Source organism: Dendrobates tinctorius, unplaced genomic scaffold (assembly GCF_039654945.1).
Source record: "Dendrobates tinctorius isolate UK_male_01 unplaced genomic scaffold, ASM3965494v1 ptg000032l, whole genome shotgun sequence".
In the NCBI taxonomy this organism is placed as follows: Eukaryota; Metazoa; Chordata; class Amphibia; order Anura; family Dendrobatidae; genus Dendrobates; species Dendrobates tinctorius.
Window position 1 is genome coordinate 33,415,557 of NW_027361700.1, and position 17,152 is coordinate 33,432,708.

The 17,152-nt window shown below is 49.0% G+C and overlaps 1 pseudogene; it reads right to left on the minus strand.

Annotated features, from left to right (window-relative positions):
- Positions 1–10,828: 10,828 nt before the first annotated feature.
- Positions 10,829–12,158, minus strand: LOC141086659 (BMP and activin membrane-bound inhibitor homolog pseudogene; annotated as a pseudogene).
- Between the last annotated feature and the right edge of the window lie 4,994 nt (positions 12,159–17,152).

The window sequence follows — 17,152 nt, forward strand, 5'->3', positions numbered from 1 at the left end:
AGTGCAATTATCCGGAGTTAACAGCCCTGCTCCAGAAGGTGCGAAGACTGTGCACGCACATCCGCCGGTCGCCTGTACACTCCATTCGTATGCAGAAGCTGCAGCGATTGCTCCACCTTCCCAACCACCGCCTCATTATCGACATTGCAACAAGGTGGAACTCCACCCTGCACATGGTTGAGCGGCTGTGCGAACAGAGGCAGGCCATAATGCATTTGTGGGAGGATACACGGCCAGTCACTTTGAGAGCAGACATGGAGTTGACAGGTGTGCAGTGGTCGAAGCTGAAAGACCTCTGTAAAGTCCTTCAGTGTTTTGAGGAATGCACACGGCTGGTAAGCGCAGACGACGCCATCCTAAGCATGAGCATCCCACTTATGCGTCTGCTCATGCAAACTTTGACGCACCTTAAGGAGCAGGCGTCTGCAGCCAATGTTGATGAGGAGGAAGAGGAGGAGGGAATCCTTGATGACATTCAGCCATTGTCTGCTCAGGGAATTGTCTACCCAGGGACCTCTCCTGGACGAGGTGGAGGAAGAAGAGGAGGAGGAGGATGATGATGGGGATGATTACTTAGGGGAGGAGGATGCATCTTGTGGGGCAAGTGAAAATGTTGGCGTGGCAAGGTCTAGTACAGGGTTTGTGCGTGACTGGAGGGATGTGGATTTGCCAGAAAGTGCTCCTCCAACCAGCACTCGCAGTGCATCATTGACACCGGGAACATTGGCCCACATGTCAGATTATGCCTTGCAGATCCTAAAAAGGGACCCCCGCATTGCCAAAATGATGAACGATGACGACTACTGGTTGGCCAGCATCCTGGATCCACGCTATAAAGGCAAATTACAAAACATCATGCCACACGAGAACCTTGACCTAATATTGGCTAATAAACAAGCACCTCTGGTAAACCGGTTGGTTGAGGCATTACCAGCACACAGCAGCGGTGATGGTTCTCACACGAGCCGTACGGGCCGGGGGAAGCTTGGCAGAGGTGTTCGTGGTGCACACAGCAGAAGTGGCGTTGGAGACAGGGGTTTCATGACAATGTTGTGGACAGATTTTTCAACTACTGCTCACACAACAGGTAATACTGCATCGATGGAAAGTGACAGGAGACAGCAGTTGTCAACTATGGTTACAAACTACTTTTCCTCCCATATCGATGTTCTCCCGCACAGGTCATTCCCCTTTGACTATTGGGCCGCTAAACTGGACACCTGGCCTGAATTGGCACAATATGCCTTACAGGAGCTCGCTTGCCCAGCTGCAAGTGTGCTATCGGAAAGAGTCTTCAGTGCAGCTCGATCAATCCTGACAGAAAAAAGGACCCATCTGTCAACCCAAAATGTGGATGATCTAACCTTAATTAAAATGAACCATGCATGGGTTTCCAAGGATTTTGTCCCACCTTCCCCTGATGACACATAGGGTGACAGAAAAATGGCTTGCTTTGACCCTCCTCTTCCTGGGACTTGAACAATTTCGCCTTTTGCATCAGCTGAATGTCCAACATCAGCATATTCCACTTTCTATAACTCCCTAACTGTGCTGCCTCCCCCCCATGGCTGAGGTCACCACCTAGTGCACGAAACTGTGCGAGTGCCGTTGCCCTGGACAGGTGGGTAAGCCGACTCTTGGGCGCGGGCACTGGTACAGGGTCCCTCATAGTGCAATCAAGTGTCTCTGACAGTGGTGGTGCACACCCGCCGTCAGACACACTGCCGTACTATGAGGGGCCCAGTGCCAGTACCGATGCCCACGAGTGGGCCCCCCTTGCTTGGGCAGGGCCCCAGCATCTGCAATCTTTACCTCTCCCTGCTCCTCCGCTGTGTAGTCTGGGCCGTCAAATCGATACTGGGCCTGACACCGTCTGAGCCTGCCTCCTGATCTATAGACATATATTTTGAATGTGTACACTATGCTATCCATACATGTTATCCGGTGATAAGGTACCCTTTCTCACCTTTGTGCAATCACGTGTAATCCATACTGGGCCTGACACCGTCTGAGCCTGCCTCCTGATCTATAGACATATATTTTGAATGTGTACACTATGCTATCCATACATGTTATCAGGGGATACGGTATCCTTTCTCACCTTTGTGCAATCACGTGTAATCCATACTGGGCATGACACCGTGTGATCCTGCCTCCTGATCTATAGACATATATTTTGAATGTGTACACTATGCTATCCATACATGTTATCCGGGGATACGGTACCCTTTGTTACCTTTGTGCAATCACGTGTAATCCATACTGGGCCTGACACCGTGTGTGCCTGCCTCCTGATCTATAGACATATATTTTGAATGTGTACACTATGCTATCCATACATGTTATCTGGTGATAAGGTACCCTTTCTCACCTTTGTGCAATCATGTCTAATCCATACTCGGCCTGACACCGTCTGAGCCTGCCTCCTGATCTATAGGCATATATTTTGAATGTGTACACTATGCTATCCATACATGTTATCCGGGGATACGGTACCCTTTCTCACCTTTGTGCAATCACGTGTAATCCATACTGGGCATGACACCGTGTGAGCCTGCCTCCTGATCTATAGACATATATTTTGAATGTGTATACTATGCTATCCATACATGTTATCCGGGGATATGGTACCCTTTGTTACCTTTGTGCAATCACGTGTAATCCATACTGGGCCTGACACCGTGTGAGCCTGCCTCCTGATCTATAGACATATATTTTGAATGTGTACACTATGCTATCCATACATGTTATCCGGGGATACGGTACCCTTTCTCACCTTTGTGCAATCATGTGTAATCCATACTGGGCCTGACACCGTTTGAGCCTGCCTCCTGATCTATAGACATATATTTTAAATGTGTACACTATGCTATCCATACATGTTATCCGGGGATACAGTACCCTTTCTCACCTTTGTGCAATCACGTGTAATCCATACTGGGCCTGACACCGTGTGAGCCTGCCTCCTGATCTATAGACATATATTTTTAATGTGTACACTATGCTATCCATACATGTTATCTGGGGATACGGTACCCTTTGTCACCTTTGTGCAATCACGTGTAATCCATACTGGGCCTGACACCGTTTGAGCCTGCCTCCTGATCTATAGACATATATTTTGACTGTGTACACTATGCTATCCATGCATGTTATCCGGGGATATGGTACCCTTTCTCACCTTTGTGCAATCACGTGTAATTCATACTGGGCCTGAGAAAGGCTGGCGAGCTGTTAAGCAAGCTACAGCACCTGTGGTTTGCACACGTAAGTTTTTCATTTTTTCAGGAATGACGGTTAGGCCTAATTCCGGAACTGCGGTTGACCTGCACTTACTGGGAAATCATCGTTCGCGGGTAATAATTGTAATCCCAGATCCCCATCACTAACGTTGTTCAGCGGGTTATCTGCACCTGTAAAAGACAAACGCTGGCCTTTTCAGTGTAGCGTACATGCAGTCACGGACATGTAAGGGCATGACACACCAGTTATTGGCCAATCTCACGTGCCAGAGCCTCGCGTGTCCCTCTAGTAAGCCGGACTCGGACCGCGGGGCATGACGGAGTCTCGTTCGTTAACGGAATTAAGCTTGCAATGCTTGCATTCCTTTAAGGTTCATCTTTGCAACCATACTGCCCACGGAAAACAAACACTTTGCCTTCATGAACGCTGTTTGGAGGGTCGTGACTCGTGGGAATAACGCCGCCCAATCAGTTAACCTGCTAGAGAGATCCTTCGTTGCTCCCAAGCATGACATCACACTCCCTAGGAGGAAGGTAATGCCACTGTGGCGACCGTACTCCTGTGGTCGACACAAGTGCACTGATGCCCAGCCACTGCTCGATGAATCTGCTGGTACATTGACCCAGACCACTACATTCCCCTCGCACGCTACACGGCCTAAATCTGACCCTGATGAAACTCAGGTTACCCTTCCCATATACAGTTCCATCTTACATGGTGACAAAGAGGAAGCTGCAGATGAAAGTGCAGGTTCGGCCCACCCACCGTCAGACACACCACCGTACTATCAGGGGCCCTGTGCCAGTGCCGTCGCCTGCTTGCTCAGGATCACAGCACTTGCAAGGTTGAAATACTGTGCAGTGAGATGGAAGATGGGGACAACGAGGAGACCAGACTAGTACAGGGATTCCCTAGCGAGGAGACTTATTTCATTGTTTTCAATGTTGGGACAGCAATTTTTGGGGAGCACCATACTCTGGAGAATGATAGATGGGGCCCACCATACACTGGAACATTCCAAAGGTGGACATCAGACACTGGAGCAGCATTTACAGGGCCCATTATACACTAGAGCATTAGAAATGGGGCCCATTATGTTTGGAGCATTATTTGGGCCCATCAGACAGTGCAGATTCATCCATGGGGACCAACATATACTGTAGCATTATGTGGAGCTCATCATATACTGTTTCAAACATTATATGGGACCAATGATTCTGTATGGAGAAATAGATGGGCCTCGTCATGAGATGTAAAAAGTGAAGTATTCTTCATTGTACTATACCACAATTTCTCTGCCGTATCGGAGCATCATGAGTTGTGGTATGTGTTAAAGGGGCGCTCTTTCGCCCAGGGCACATGAAAACCTGGAGCCATCCCTACCCCCCCACAACTTTAGCCAAATAACCCCCATTTTTCAGTGCGTAACTAGTATTATGAAGTAAATTAAGGTTGACAACCTTAAGTAATAAGAATTTATGCTTTTGGCATTCAAATGGGCACTGTAGGTGTGTTTCCTGTCCTCCTCTCACTGCCGACTTTAATTCCCCATTGACTTACATTGGGTTTCGTGTTTCGGTCGGACCCCCGACTTTTCCCTATAGTCGGCCGATTTTGCTCGACCCGACTTTTGGAAAAGTCGGGTTTCATGAAACGAAACTCGACTCTAAGAAAGCAAAAGTCGCTCAACTCTAGTTATTTATATTATGATGTGGGTGTTACATACATTTTTATAAAGAAACACTTTCATCAATAAGAATCAGGTTGTCTGTTGAGGCGGTGCGCATGCCCGGATTTCGAGCTGTCTTGAAGAATGTGCGGCGTGTCAATGGTGTTTCCGTGGCAACTGGGACACTTTCAGTACCTGGCTGCGCATGGACTACATGACCGCTGGGTATTTTTCCCATTGGCTGACATATCTCAATGAATCCCGAGCATGCGCCGACTATGCCTGGTTTAGACAGATATAGGATTCTTGTATACGCAGGCGCAATAGGCTGTTTCAAATGTATATTGGAGTATTCATCTGGTCAATAATGAAATTCGAACATGCGCCCAGTATGCATGGCTCAGATATATGCGGGATTTTTTACTACGCAGGCGCAATGGCTCATCTGAGTATATATGAGAATAGGACCTATCCGGTATGGATCACGTGACTACTGATTATACTCTCATTGGCTGAGGAGAGTCACATTGCCAGACCTAGTTTGAGCACAGGACCTTCGTGCGCGCAGGTGCAGTAGGTTTTTACGGTAGCAAATTCATGTGGGCTGGCTTCTGATTTGTATGCGAGCAAGCGCGATATGGACTTAAAGAGCGGTGTATGTTTTTAATCAGGTGCCACTTGTTAACATTGACCAATCATGGAAACTGAATTTATATTTAAGTGGGTTAGCCCCCTGCCTAGACATGCCTCCTTGATGAAGCACAGCGAAACGCGCGTTGGGGCATGAGGGACGTTCCAGGAAGCACCATCAGTTCAGGGTATGCTACTACACTTACACTCACGTTTTTTGTATGGTATTGGGTTATGTTGAGCTAAGCATGGGTATTTTATTGAGGGAATTTAGGAGGGTGTTATACCCCCATATAGCGGGACCTGTCTGAGGATAGTCAGCTGACGATTATTTAAGAAAGCAAAAATTATGTTAATCCCTCCCAGCGATACTCAACATATGAGAATATAATTGCATAATGAAATGTTTTGTAAAGTGATGCTTCTATGACTTGTTTGTCTCTCTTCATGGTCTAGCACCTCTTTTTAATTATTTAATTGCATTGTTAATAAATAAAGACAACTTTTTATGTGCCATGGTGTGGAACCTTCTTTGGTTTAAAGAATTCAGGTCACCACAAAAGATATTCATAGTTAATTTGTGGCACATTTCCCAGTATAGGGATGTTGCTAATTGTTTGGGCAATTTGGTGTAGGTAAAATGACCTGCGCTTTTACCTGCGGATTGGCCTGCGGTTTTCCCTGCGGTTTATCACCTCTACAATGGAGGAGATAGTAAACCGCAGCAGAATCCGCAGAAAAGAAGTGACATGTCATTTCTTTCTGCGGATTCAAAACCGCAGCTTTTCCGCAGTTACAACTTCGCAGCATGTGCACAGCAGATTGTAAATCACATAGATTTACATGCTACTGTACACTGTCTGCAGAACTGCTGCAGATCCGCAGCGTGTGCACATAACCTTACAGATTAAGCACTGACTTTGCAGGAGGCGCTGAGAGCCATCAAACAAACAAATCCAGGCAGTGTGCAGGATGAGGACAAGATGCTGAAGGAGCAATTCATTGAGGGCTTGCTGTCCGACTCACATAAGACCCAAATGTGTATAATGTCCTTGCTAAACCCTGATATCCCTTTGCTCAGTTCAAAGACAGAGCAATTCCGTGCACTACGGGAGACAACTTATGCCAAAACTGAGCCCACAAAACTCCTGGCGATCCTTTACCACCAAGGGGCAGCGTACTTGCCTCAAACACCTGTTGAACCATATGCTCAAACACAGGGTGTCTCCACTGCAGATTTGTGCCTGCAAGTACAGGACCTGACTAAGGGTATGGCTGCCTTGCTTAAAACTGTCCAGTCTCTCCAGGCATCTTCCCCTACAGAGAGGATCCAGCTAGCATCTAGCCCATGTGGTCATGGCAGGTACAAGGGTTGCAGTGACGAGGCGCGAGACGGATTATGCTTTTAGTAATAACTTTTATGGATTGATGCCGGTTGGGCTATCCTAAGCAACCACACAAAATAACAGAACTTGTCCTCGCAGGGACTTAGTACAAACAAACACTGGTTATAAGAACACGACTACTCCGGCAAAGGCCGGTCACTATATGGCTGCGGTATGGCCGGTTATGGGTCCTTAATTATGTGGTGTCATCTGTCCAACTACTGAGGATCTGGCGTAGTCTTTGGGCGTACCGACGCCCAGGCGAAGCAGGGGCACACCAGGCCCTAGAAAGGTTCTTTGGCGAGATGTCCCCCGGCAGAGGCAGCGGGACACAGCCTGGGGGTTGGAGAGTCGAGGCCGCAGCCCCTGAATGGGATCAGGTAGCGGCGGGGCTGAGTGGCGGTTGGTAGGCCACTGGCGCAGCCAGCGGCTGCACTAGGGGACCTGTGGCGGGTGACAGCCCGGCTCTTGCCACGGACTGGAGTGGGGCGGTGGCGGCTGCGAGTGGCAATGGACAAGCCGCAGCCGTGATCGGGAGTGGAGCGACAGTGGCTGTGTGCAGCAGCGGACAGGCCGCAGCCGTGAGCTGGAGAGAGGCGGCCGTCGGTGACTTCGGGCTGGCCGCAGCCGCGAGCTGGAGTGAGGCGGCAGCGGCCGTGGGTGACTGCGGGCAGGCCACAGCGGCGAGATGAGATGAGGCGGCAGAGGCCGCGGGTGACAGCGGGCAAGCCGCAGCCACGAGCTGGAGTGAGGCGGCAACGGCCATGGGTTGGAGTGAAGCAGCGGTTTTCTGTCAGTCGGCTCGGCGCCGTCTCTCTGCAGTCCACCGTGAGCCTCCCTCCCGTCGCTGTCCTCCTCTCTGGATTCTGCTTGGGTCTCTCGCTCCCTGGCGCTCCCACGGTCTCCTGCTCCTTCTCTCCCGTTCTGCTGACTCACGCTGACTGGCGTGCCCCTCCCCTTTTATATAGGCTCCACCCCTTACCATTCTGTCAATCTCAGTCTGACAATCTCTAGGAACTTAGATGATGGTCCCCTTGGTTCCGCCCGGACACTCCGCGGGGGTCCTTCCTTCTACACTCCCCCATCCTGTATGCCAGCGGCTGCACTAGGGGACCCGCGGCGGTAATGGCCCGGCTCTTGCCACAGACTGGAATGGGGCGGTGGCGGCTGCGAGCGGCAATGGACAAGCCGCAGCCACAAACTGGAGTGAGGTGGCAGCGGCCGCTGGTGACTGCGGGCAGGCCGCAGCCGCGAGCTGAGGTGAGGCGGCAGAGGCCGCGGGTGACGGCGGGCAGGCCGCAGCCGCGAGCTGAGGTGAGGCGGCAATGGCCATGGGTTGGAGTGAAGCAGCGGTCTTCTGTCGGTCGGCTCGGCGCCGTCTCTCTGCATCTCTGCAGTCTACCGTGAGACTCCCTCCCGTCGCTGTCCTCCTCTCTGGTTTCTGCTCGGGTCTCTCGCTACCTGGCGCTCCCACGGTCTCCTGCTCCTTCTCTCCCGTTCTGCTGACTCACTCTGACTGGCATGCCCCGCCCCTTTTATATAGGCTCCACCCCTATCGGTCTGTCAGTCTCAGCGGTCCCCTTGGTTCCGGCCTGGACACTCGGCAGGGGCCCTTCCTCCTATACCCAGATGACCTGCCATGGCAACAACAGAGGAGAAGACCACCGACCTACTCCAGGCCTGCCATGGCAACAACAGAGGAGAAGACCACCGACCTACTCCAGGTGGAGGCCGACAGACTGCTTTTACTCATCTGGATGACCGATCTGCCGCCGCAGTGACAAGGTTGGACACATAGAAAGAGAATGTCTTTAAACATGCGACATGGGGTCAATCGAGTAGTCCAAGAGTACGAGAGGGTTTTCAGCAAGGACGCTCTGGATTTTGGGCAGGTCAAGGGGATCCAATATCATATCCCTACAGGAGATCACCCACCCATCAAAAAGAGGTATTATCCTGTCCCTCCCGCTCATTATCAGTGTGCCAAAAGTATGCTAAAAGAGTTTAAAGAGGCAGGGGTAATACGAGACAGCTGCAGCCCTTGGGCAGCTCCACTGGGATTGTCAAAAAGAAAGATGGTACCATGCGCATGTGTGTAGATTATAGGCAAATAAATAATATCACAAAGATGCCTACCCCTTGCCACACATAGAAGAGTCAGTGGCAGCATTAAAATCAGCCAAGCATTTCTCGACTCTAGACATAACTAGTGGGTATTGGCAGGTTCCTGTTGCAGAGGCCGACAAAGAGAAGACTGCTTTCACCACATCAATGGGGCTATGGGAATTCAACTGTATGCCATTCGGGTCGTGCAACACACCTGGAACCTTCCAGAGACTCATGGAGTGCTGCCTCGGGCACAAGAACTTTGAGACTGTGCTGTTGGATCTGGATGATGTGATTGTTTATTCCAGGACATATGAAGGTCACCTGAAACACCCGGCAGGAGTCTTCAAAGCATTGTTCAACTTCAGCTTGAAGGTAAAACCATCGAAGGGTCATCTCCTCAAGCCCAAAGTGCAGTACTTAGGTCACGTCGTGAGTGCAGAAGGAGTGGCACCAGATCCAGTGAAGGTGACGGTCATCAGAGACTGGCAAGTACCCACTACCATCTGTGAGGTTTGACAATTCTTGGGGTTAGTCGGCTATTAAAGACGCTTCATCAAAGGCTTCACAAAAATGGCTGCTCCCCTTCAAGACCTGCTAGTGGGAACTCCAAAAAGTCCAGGACAGAGTGTCCCGATTGTGTGGAATGCCAAATTGAAAGAGTTCTTCAACAACCTTAAGCAAGCTCTCACCGGAGAAGAGATCTTGGCTTACCCAGACTATGGTCAGCCATTCATCCTCTCCATCGATACCAGCAACGTTGGTCTAGGAGCGGTTCTATCTCACGAACAGCAGGGCAAGGAGAAATTCATCACCTATGCCAGTAGGAAGCTTCGCCCTACCGAAATAAATCCTGCCAACTACAGCTCCTTTAAGTTGGAGTTCCTAGCTATCTTCTGTGCATTGACTGAGAGGTTCAAGCACTACCTCGCCTCTTCCAAGTTCACCATCTACACCGACAACAACCCTCTGATGCATCTGGAGACTGAAAAACTCGGTGCCTTAGAGCAACGGTGGATGGCTCGTTTGCCCAACTATGAATTCGTCATCAAATATCAAGCTGGTAACAAAAATGCCAACGCTGATGCCTTATATAGCATGCCGCACCCACCTGACCTGGAAGAAGACCTGGTAGGCCTCGAAGAGATCGAGATACCGTCATTCCATCACCAGTATGCTTCCCAGTGCATCCTCTGTGTGAATAACAGGCATTCAGTCCAAAAAGTTTCCCTCAATCCGATACCTCATTATGGTTGGGCAGAGACACAGAGCAGTGATCTGGCTGTTTGCATGGGGAAGGAACTGCTTGATGCAGCCAACTCATCTCCAGCTCCTGATGCACCACCAGAAGTCCTAGATCTGTGGAAAGAGAGGAAGAAGCTGTTCTTCTATGAAGGCAAACTGTGCCGAATGACTATCAACTCCCATACACATGAGTTGGTGTGACAGATCGTGTTCCCAAGAAAGGATGTACCAATGGTCCTTGAAGTCTACCACAACCAAGCAGGGCACTTTGGATGAAAGAAGATAGAAGTCATTATCCGTGCTCATTTCTTCTGGACAGGTATGAGCTAGTCAATTGAGAAGTGGTGTAGAGAATGCGGCCCATGCAACCTCAGAAAAAAGGATCGCAACAGCCAAAGAGCCCCCTTGAAGCCTATCATCTTCTTCCTAGTACTTTTTCCAATAGCAGATGGCAAGAACAACTGCAAAGGCCTTTCAAGAATATTTCTGCTGACCTGGTTATTGACAGACAGAGATCCGGCTTTCGAAGCAGAGGTCTTCCAAGAATTATTCACCTTATATGGCTATGAAAGCTGTAGTGCAGTCTGGAGAGTATCTGTTGCCTCTGATCCTGTAATCTTTTATTTTCACTGTGGAACATCTGGAGAGCAAGCATTATAAGAAGAACCAATATCAATCCCCCTGCTATAGGCACAGCGATGATAGATGCTCTAAACCACAGTTCTTGTCAAGAACACCGCACTGTACTTGCTCACTGAGCCAGTGCGCGTGTCCTGAGTGTCAGGATCCTGTCAGCGCCGGCGTGCAGCCTCCGCTGAGCAGGGACTTACCCGCAATGTAGGGGTACCGGGGTCAGGTACAGCTAGAAAGTACCGATGCACGGGCCCTTTGGATGCTGAAGGCATAGGACCTATGATCATGTGAACAGTCTTGTGACTGCAAGGGGGTGGGGCTTAGCGTCCTGCTTTCAGAGAAGCTAGGGAACTAAGAATCAGGCAAAGCAGAGGTTATGCACAGTACAGACCAGCGAGGTACAGGAGGGATAAAAAGACGGGAGGTCAGACAAAGCCAAAGGTCATACACAAGATCTCAGTACAGTACCAGGGAGGAGACAGAATGGATAATCAGGGCCAAGCAGAGATCAAAACCAAACAGACATAGGAGGTACCAGGCAGAATCCAAAGCGATATCCAGAGAGCAGACCGAGTCATACGCAGAGAATCAAGTAACCAGAAAACAGCACTAACACACTCAGGGGTCACCACACAATGCCAAGGGCGAAAGTATAACTGACGGGGGATGGGAGCTTTCTGAGGCTATAAGAAGCCTCCCCAGAACCAATGAGAGGCCACCATAATAGGTCCCAGGTGTGCAGGTGAGAGTCTGCATTGAGATCAGAACATTAACCCCAGAAGTGCCGGTCACCCAGCACTGGTATCATGACAGTTCTTTGGACGAAGTCAACTCTTGAACCTTTGTGATGAGGTTCCTTGTGCTTTCATGTTGGTACTTGCTACCCATGCCTGATGTTTCACTCTTGGGGTGGGAGAGAACACCATGAAGACCTCTATAATTTCACATATCCTCGTGTCAACACTCCAGTTTGAGCACAGTGGCCCACTCTTGTCTTCGACGGCTTTGCAGTTTTCTGTTGTCTTAGAAACAGAGTCCAGGCAGCCATGTGTGAGAGGTGACTTGGTATTCTGTGGGTCAAGTAGACTGGAAAAGCAGGTATTCAGTTCTGATTTACACATGTATCCGGTTGCAACACAGTGTGGAGCGTCACAGTAGCATCTGATTTCTCCTTTAGTGAGTAGTACGGCCATAGCGCAGAGCTCCAGCTGCAGTCAGATGGAGAGCAGGCTAGCTTGGTGATCCATTTACAAGCCTGCTCCTCCCCAGCTCTTCACTGTATGACTTCAAGGGATTGTGCAAAGAGTCACCATCCAACACCGCGGACATGTAGAAACAAGCCAGAGCCTCCAGCGCACACAGCGATAATCCAAGCAACGGTTATAATCCAGCGGTCCGGATGGCTATGAGAAGATTCGGACAACACCATACCATCCGCAAGATAACGGCCTATGCAAAAAAATGAATCAGCTAGTGATCGACTTTCTAAAGATCTTACCGCTAGAAGAGCGCAACCAATGGCCTGAGAAGTTGTCAGACCTAGTCGAGATGTATAACCACATCCCTACAAAATCGACTAACTTCGCCCCAGCTTACTTGTCTTGCGAGCAAGACTAGGTAAACTCCCCATCGACCTGGAAATGGGTGTTCTAACACTAGAAAGCATACCTAGCTAGCCAGACACAGACTAGAATACTGAGAGGCAACTACAGTACCGCAAAGTCCAGCAGTGTGTAAAAGAAAATCTGTTGCAAACCCGGCAAAAACAAGAGAAAGACTACCATCAACATGCCCCTGCCACTTCCTTGTCACCAGGAGAGCAATTGTTAAAAAGGAAAAGAAGAGCACATAAGCTAGATGATCAGTGGGAGGATGAGCCCTACACAGTCCTACTATCTAATTTTGTCAACAGAAAGGTGATCCTCGTCACCAAGGACAGAGGAAAAATGTATGTTACTGTATCCAGAGACCACCTGAAAGTTTGCCCAATTCAATTGCGCAAGATAGCTGTAAGTCCAGAAGTTCCTCAGCAAATGGAAGAGACTAAAACAAAGGTTCGCACAATGTTAAGTGAATTTCCCAAGTCCTAGACACAAGTCAACAATGCAGTAGCAGTGCCAGTTAGAGATGAGCGACTTTGCCTTTTTTTGGGTCGAGTCGGGTTTCGTGAAACCCGACTTTCGCAAAAGTCGGGTCGAACGAAATCGGCCGATTATCGTGAAAAGTCGAAGGCCGACTGAAACACGAAACCCAATGCAAGTCAAAGGGGAAGCAAAGTCGGCAGGGAGTGGAGGACAGGAAACACACCTACAGTGCCCTTTTGAATGCCTAAAACATCAATTCTTATCACTGAAGCATTTCAACCTTAATTTACTTCATAATACTAGTTGCGCACTGAAAAATGGGGGTTATTTGGCTAAATTTGTGGGGGGGGAGGGCTGGCTCCAGGTTTTCATGTGCCCTGGGCCAAAGAGCTCCCCTTTAACACATAGCACAACTCATGATGCTCCGATACGGCAGAGAAATAGTGGTATAGTACAATGAAAAATACTTCACTTTTTACATCTCATGACTGATATCCATTTTAAATTCTCCAATAGCTCCAAAAACGGACAGTATATTACTCCATACAGTATTATGGCCACCGCATAGTGCACTATACAGAGTAATGAGGCCCATATATTTCTCCATACAGAATCATTGGTCCCATATAATGTTTGAAACAGTATATGATGAGCTCCACATAATGCTACAGTATATGTTGGTCCCCATGGATGAAGCTGCACTGTCTGATGGGCCCAAATAATGCTCCATATATAATGGGCCCCATTTCTAATGCTCTAGTGTAAATTGGGCCCTGTAAATGCTGCTCCAGTGTCTGATGTCCACCTTTGGAATGTTCCAATGTATGCTGGGCCCCATATATCATTCTCCAGAGTATAGTGCTCCCCAAAAATTGCTGTCCCGACATTGAAAACAATTAAATAAGTCTCCTCAAATAAGTCTCCTCGTTAGGGAATCCCAGCACTAGTCTGGGCGTACAGACGTGATGTCATTGCGCTCTCTGATCAGAATATCACTGTCAGGAAACACGGAAGACGTCATGGCAGTGGAGCAGGGAGAGGTAAGTATTTCAACTTTGCAAGTGCTGTGATCCTGAGCAAGCAGGGGGGGCCCACTCATTGGTGACAGCACTGGCACAGGGCCCCTCATAGTACGGCAGTGTGTCTGATGGTGGGTGGGCCGAACCTGCACTTTCATCTGCACCTTCCTCTTTGTCACCGTGTAAGGTGGTACAGTATATGGGAAGGGTAACCTGAGTTTCATCAGGGTCAGATTCTGGCTGTGTAGAGTGTGAGGGGAATGTAGTGGTCTGGGTCAATGTACCAGCAGAATCATCTAGCAGTGGCTGGGCATCAGTGCACTTGTGGCGCCCCCAGGAGTACGGTCGCCACAGTGGCATTACCTTCCTCCTAGGGAGTGTGATGTCATGCTTGGGAGCAATGAAGGATCTCTCTAGCAGTTAAACCAACACACAACACATTTCCCACTCCAGGCCAGCAGGGAGACCTCTGAACCTGACTGCTCAGGAGCTGCTCTCTGTGGTCAGGAGGAGGTAAGTTAGGGCAGTCTGTGAAGGGAAGGGGAAGTGTGTGGACATGAGAAGGGGAGCTGGAGGATGAGCAGAGTTAAGGCTCACTCCTAGCTGGAGCGTATGGTCCGGATTCCGGTCTCCGAGTTTGTAGGGACACTGACATTCCTGCAGCCAAAACCGGAGGAAGTAGCAGTTGTAAATGCTCTGTACACAACTAAGGCTCGGAGGCCCCAGCAGCGACGTGTGGGAGCCAGAAGGAAAAGGCTACGGCTGCCTGCCATACGAGAAAGTTCCAAAAGAGAGTCAACAAGGGGGAAGTTCATTGAACTCAGCACTGCGAGTACCTCAGATAAGCGCTAGAACGGAGGCCACACTACCTATCTGCACAGTGAGAATTCCAAATTGGCTTCCAGGCTGACCAACTCCTCCATCTGTACTCTGGGTCCTGGACGGCACTTACCAAGTACAGGTAAAGGAACTGCACAACTGTGTCTGTCATCTTTCTCCTGCGCCTGGCACACGGCTCTGCTACATCCTGCACTGCACACCATCTACCAACTCTTTCATCTGCCCTGCGACTACGGCCCTACCTGTGCAGGGCTTCTACATCTTAGCTGCACCACAACATCTGTCTCAGAGAAGAGACACTGCAGCGCTGGTCAATCTAATCAGAAACCACAGGTGGAGTCACATATCATTCAACTATAAATGTAATTCACAACTTTGCATGGACGCCCAGGGCCACGGAACAGGTCACCACCACCGTGACACATCCCTTTGAGACACCGGCCCAGTACCGATTAACCCCACTGCCCTGGCTGGCACCCACACTCCATGTCAGATTCATCTTGGACTGGGGAATTCACAATTTGACTTGATAACCCAGACATGGTATGATAGAAAGAGCTACATGGACTAATGTGAAGTGTGGCCTGCTGCATCATTCACTTTGGGTGGGGGTGCAGGACACAAGGAAAGGGGTTCTTCCTGACCAGGAGCCAGCACTTGATGACTCAGTGCTTGCATTTTTTGAAACTTCAGAAGAGGAGGGCATATTTTCTGGAGTCTGTTTCTGCAATGTAAGCCAAAACCAGTTCCTCATGCTCCGGCTTTAAAAGCAGTTAACCTACTCCTAGAAAAGGTAGCCTTCCAGGCGTTCCGGAGCCAGACCATGACGTAGGCTCAACACCTCCTGCCTTAGCTGCTATTGTGCTTTTGCCACTACCAGCAGATGCACCACCACAATCAGCACCAGCTTGCCCCCCCACGCCCACATCCGCGGCCTCTTCCATCAAACTTCAAAATTTAGCACAAAATAACATCAGATATATGGCACTGTATCAGAAGCGTACAGCTCTATTCAGTCAAAGGATAATTGTCAATCTCCATATATATTCCATCAGTCACACAGAGACGCTCAGAGGCTCAGTATGGATTAGACAAGAATATAAAAAGTAGACAAAGTGTACAATATCATCAAATAGCAGGTATATATATAGCATAGTTTAAACATTAACAATGTACGTCTATATATCAGAAGTAGTGTTGAGCCACCCCGCTAGTGTTTTGGTTCGCCGCACAGGAGGCAAGTTCGTCGAATGTTCATCGAACCACATTGAAAACAATGGCAGGCAAGCACAAACACATACAAACACTTAGAAAACAATTACAAAACATCTTAAAAGGTGTCCCAAAGCCGAAAAAATGCTGAGAAGACAAAAATTAACATATGGAAAAGGGCAACTACATTTAGAAAAGAGGTGGAGGAGTAAAAGGAGGAGGTGGAGGAGACACAGATATAGGCTTGTCATGCCCTTATGAAGTCAAGAAAGGCTGGAATAAAAATGTAAAATACAAACCAAAAAAAAAAAATTCTAAAATCGAACACGATCATATACCGTCGGACTTCCCACCAATAAATTATGCCAACTGGCGATCGGGTGGCATTATTCCCATGAACCTCCAAACAGCGTCCATGAAGGCAAAGTGTTTGCTTTCCGGGGGCAGTATGATTGCAGAGCTGAACCTTAAAGGAATGTCCAAAAGGGCGCCACCAGGAGTGGAGCCTGCGGCTTAATTGGACTCCACCCGGGAAACCACAACCATGCCACCTCAAGAAAAGATGCACACATTGAAAGTTTTGTCGATTCTGTGTGTGGTGTGGTATGCCCGTTTGTAGTTGTGCTAGCGATTTGTCAGCTTTATTCTGTTAACGAACGAGACTCCGGCATGCCCCCACGGTACGCGTCAAGTTTACTAGAGGGATACGCGAGTCTCTGGCACGCGAGATCGAGCAATAACAGGTCTATCATGGCCTTACATGTCCGGGGCTGCATGCGTGCTACACTGAAAGGACCAGCTTTTGTCGCTTACAGGTGCAGATAACCCGCTGAACACCGTTAGTGATGGGGATCTGTGATTCCAATTATTCCCCGCAAACGATGATTTCCCAGTAAGTGCAGGTCAACCGCAATTCCTGAATTAGGCCTAACCGGCATTCCTGAAAAAAAGGCAAAAAACTACGTGTACAAACCACAGGTGCTGTAGCTTGCTTAACAGCTCGGCAGCTGTTCTCAGGCCCAGTATGGATTCAACAAGATTCTAGAAAGTTGATAAAGGGTACAGTTTCACCGGATAACACGTATA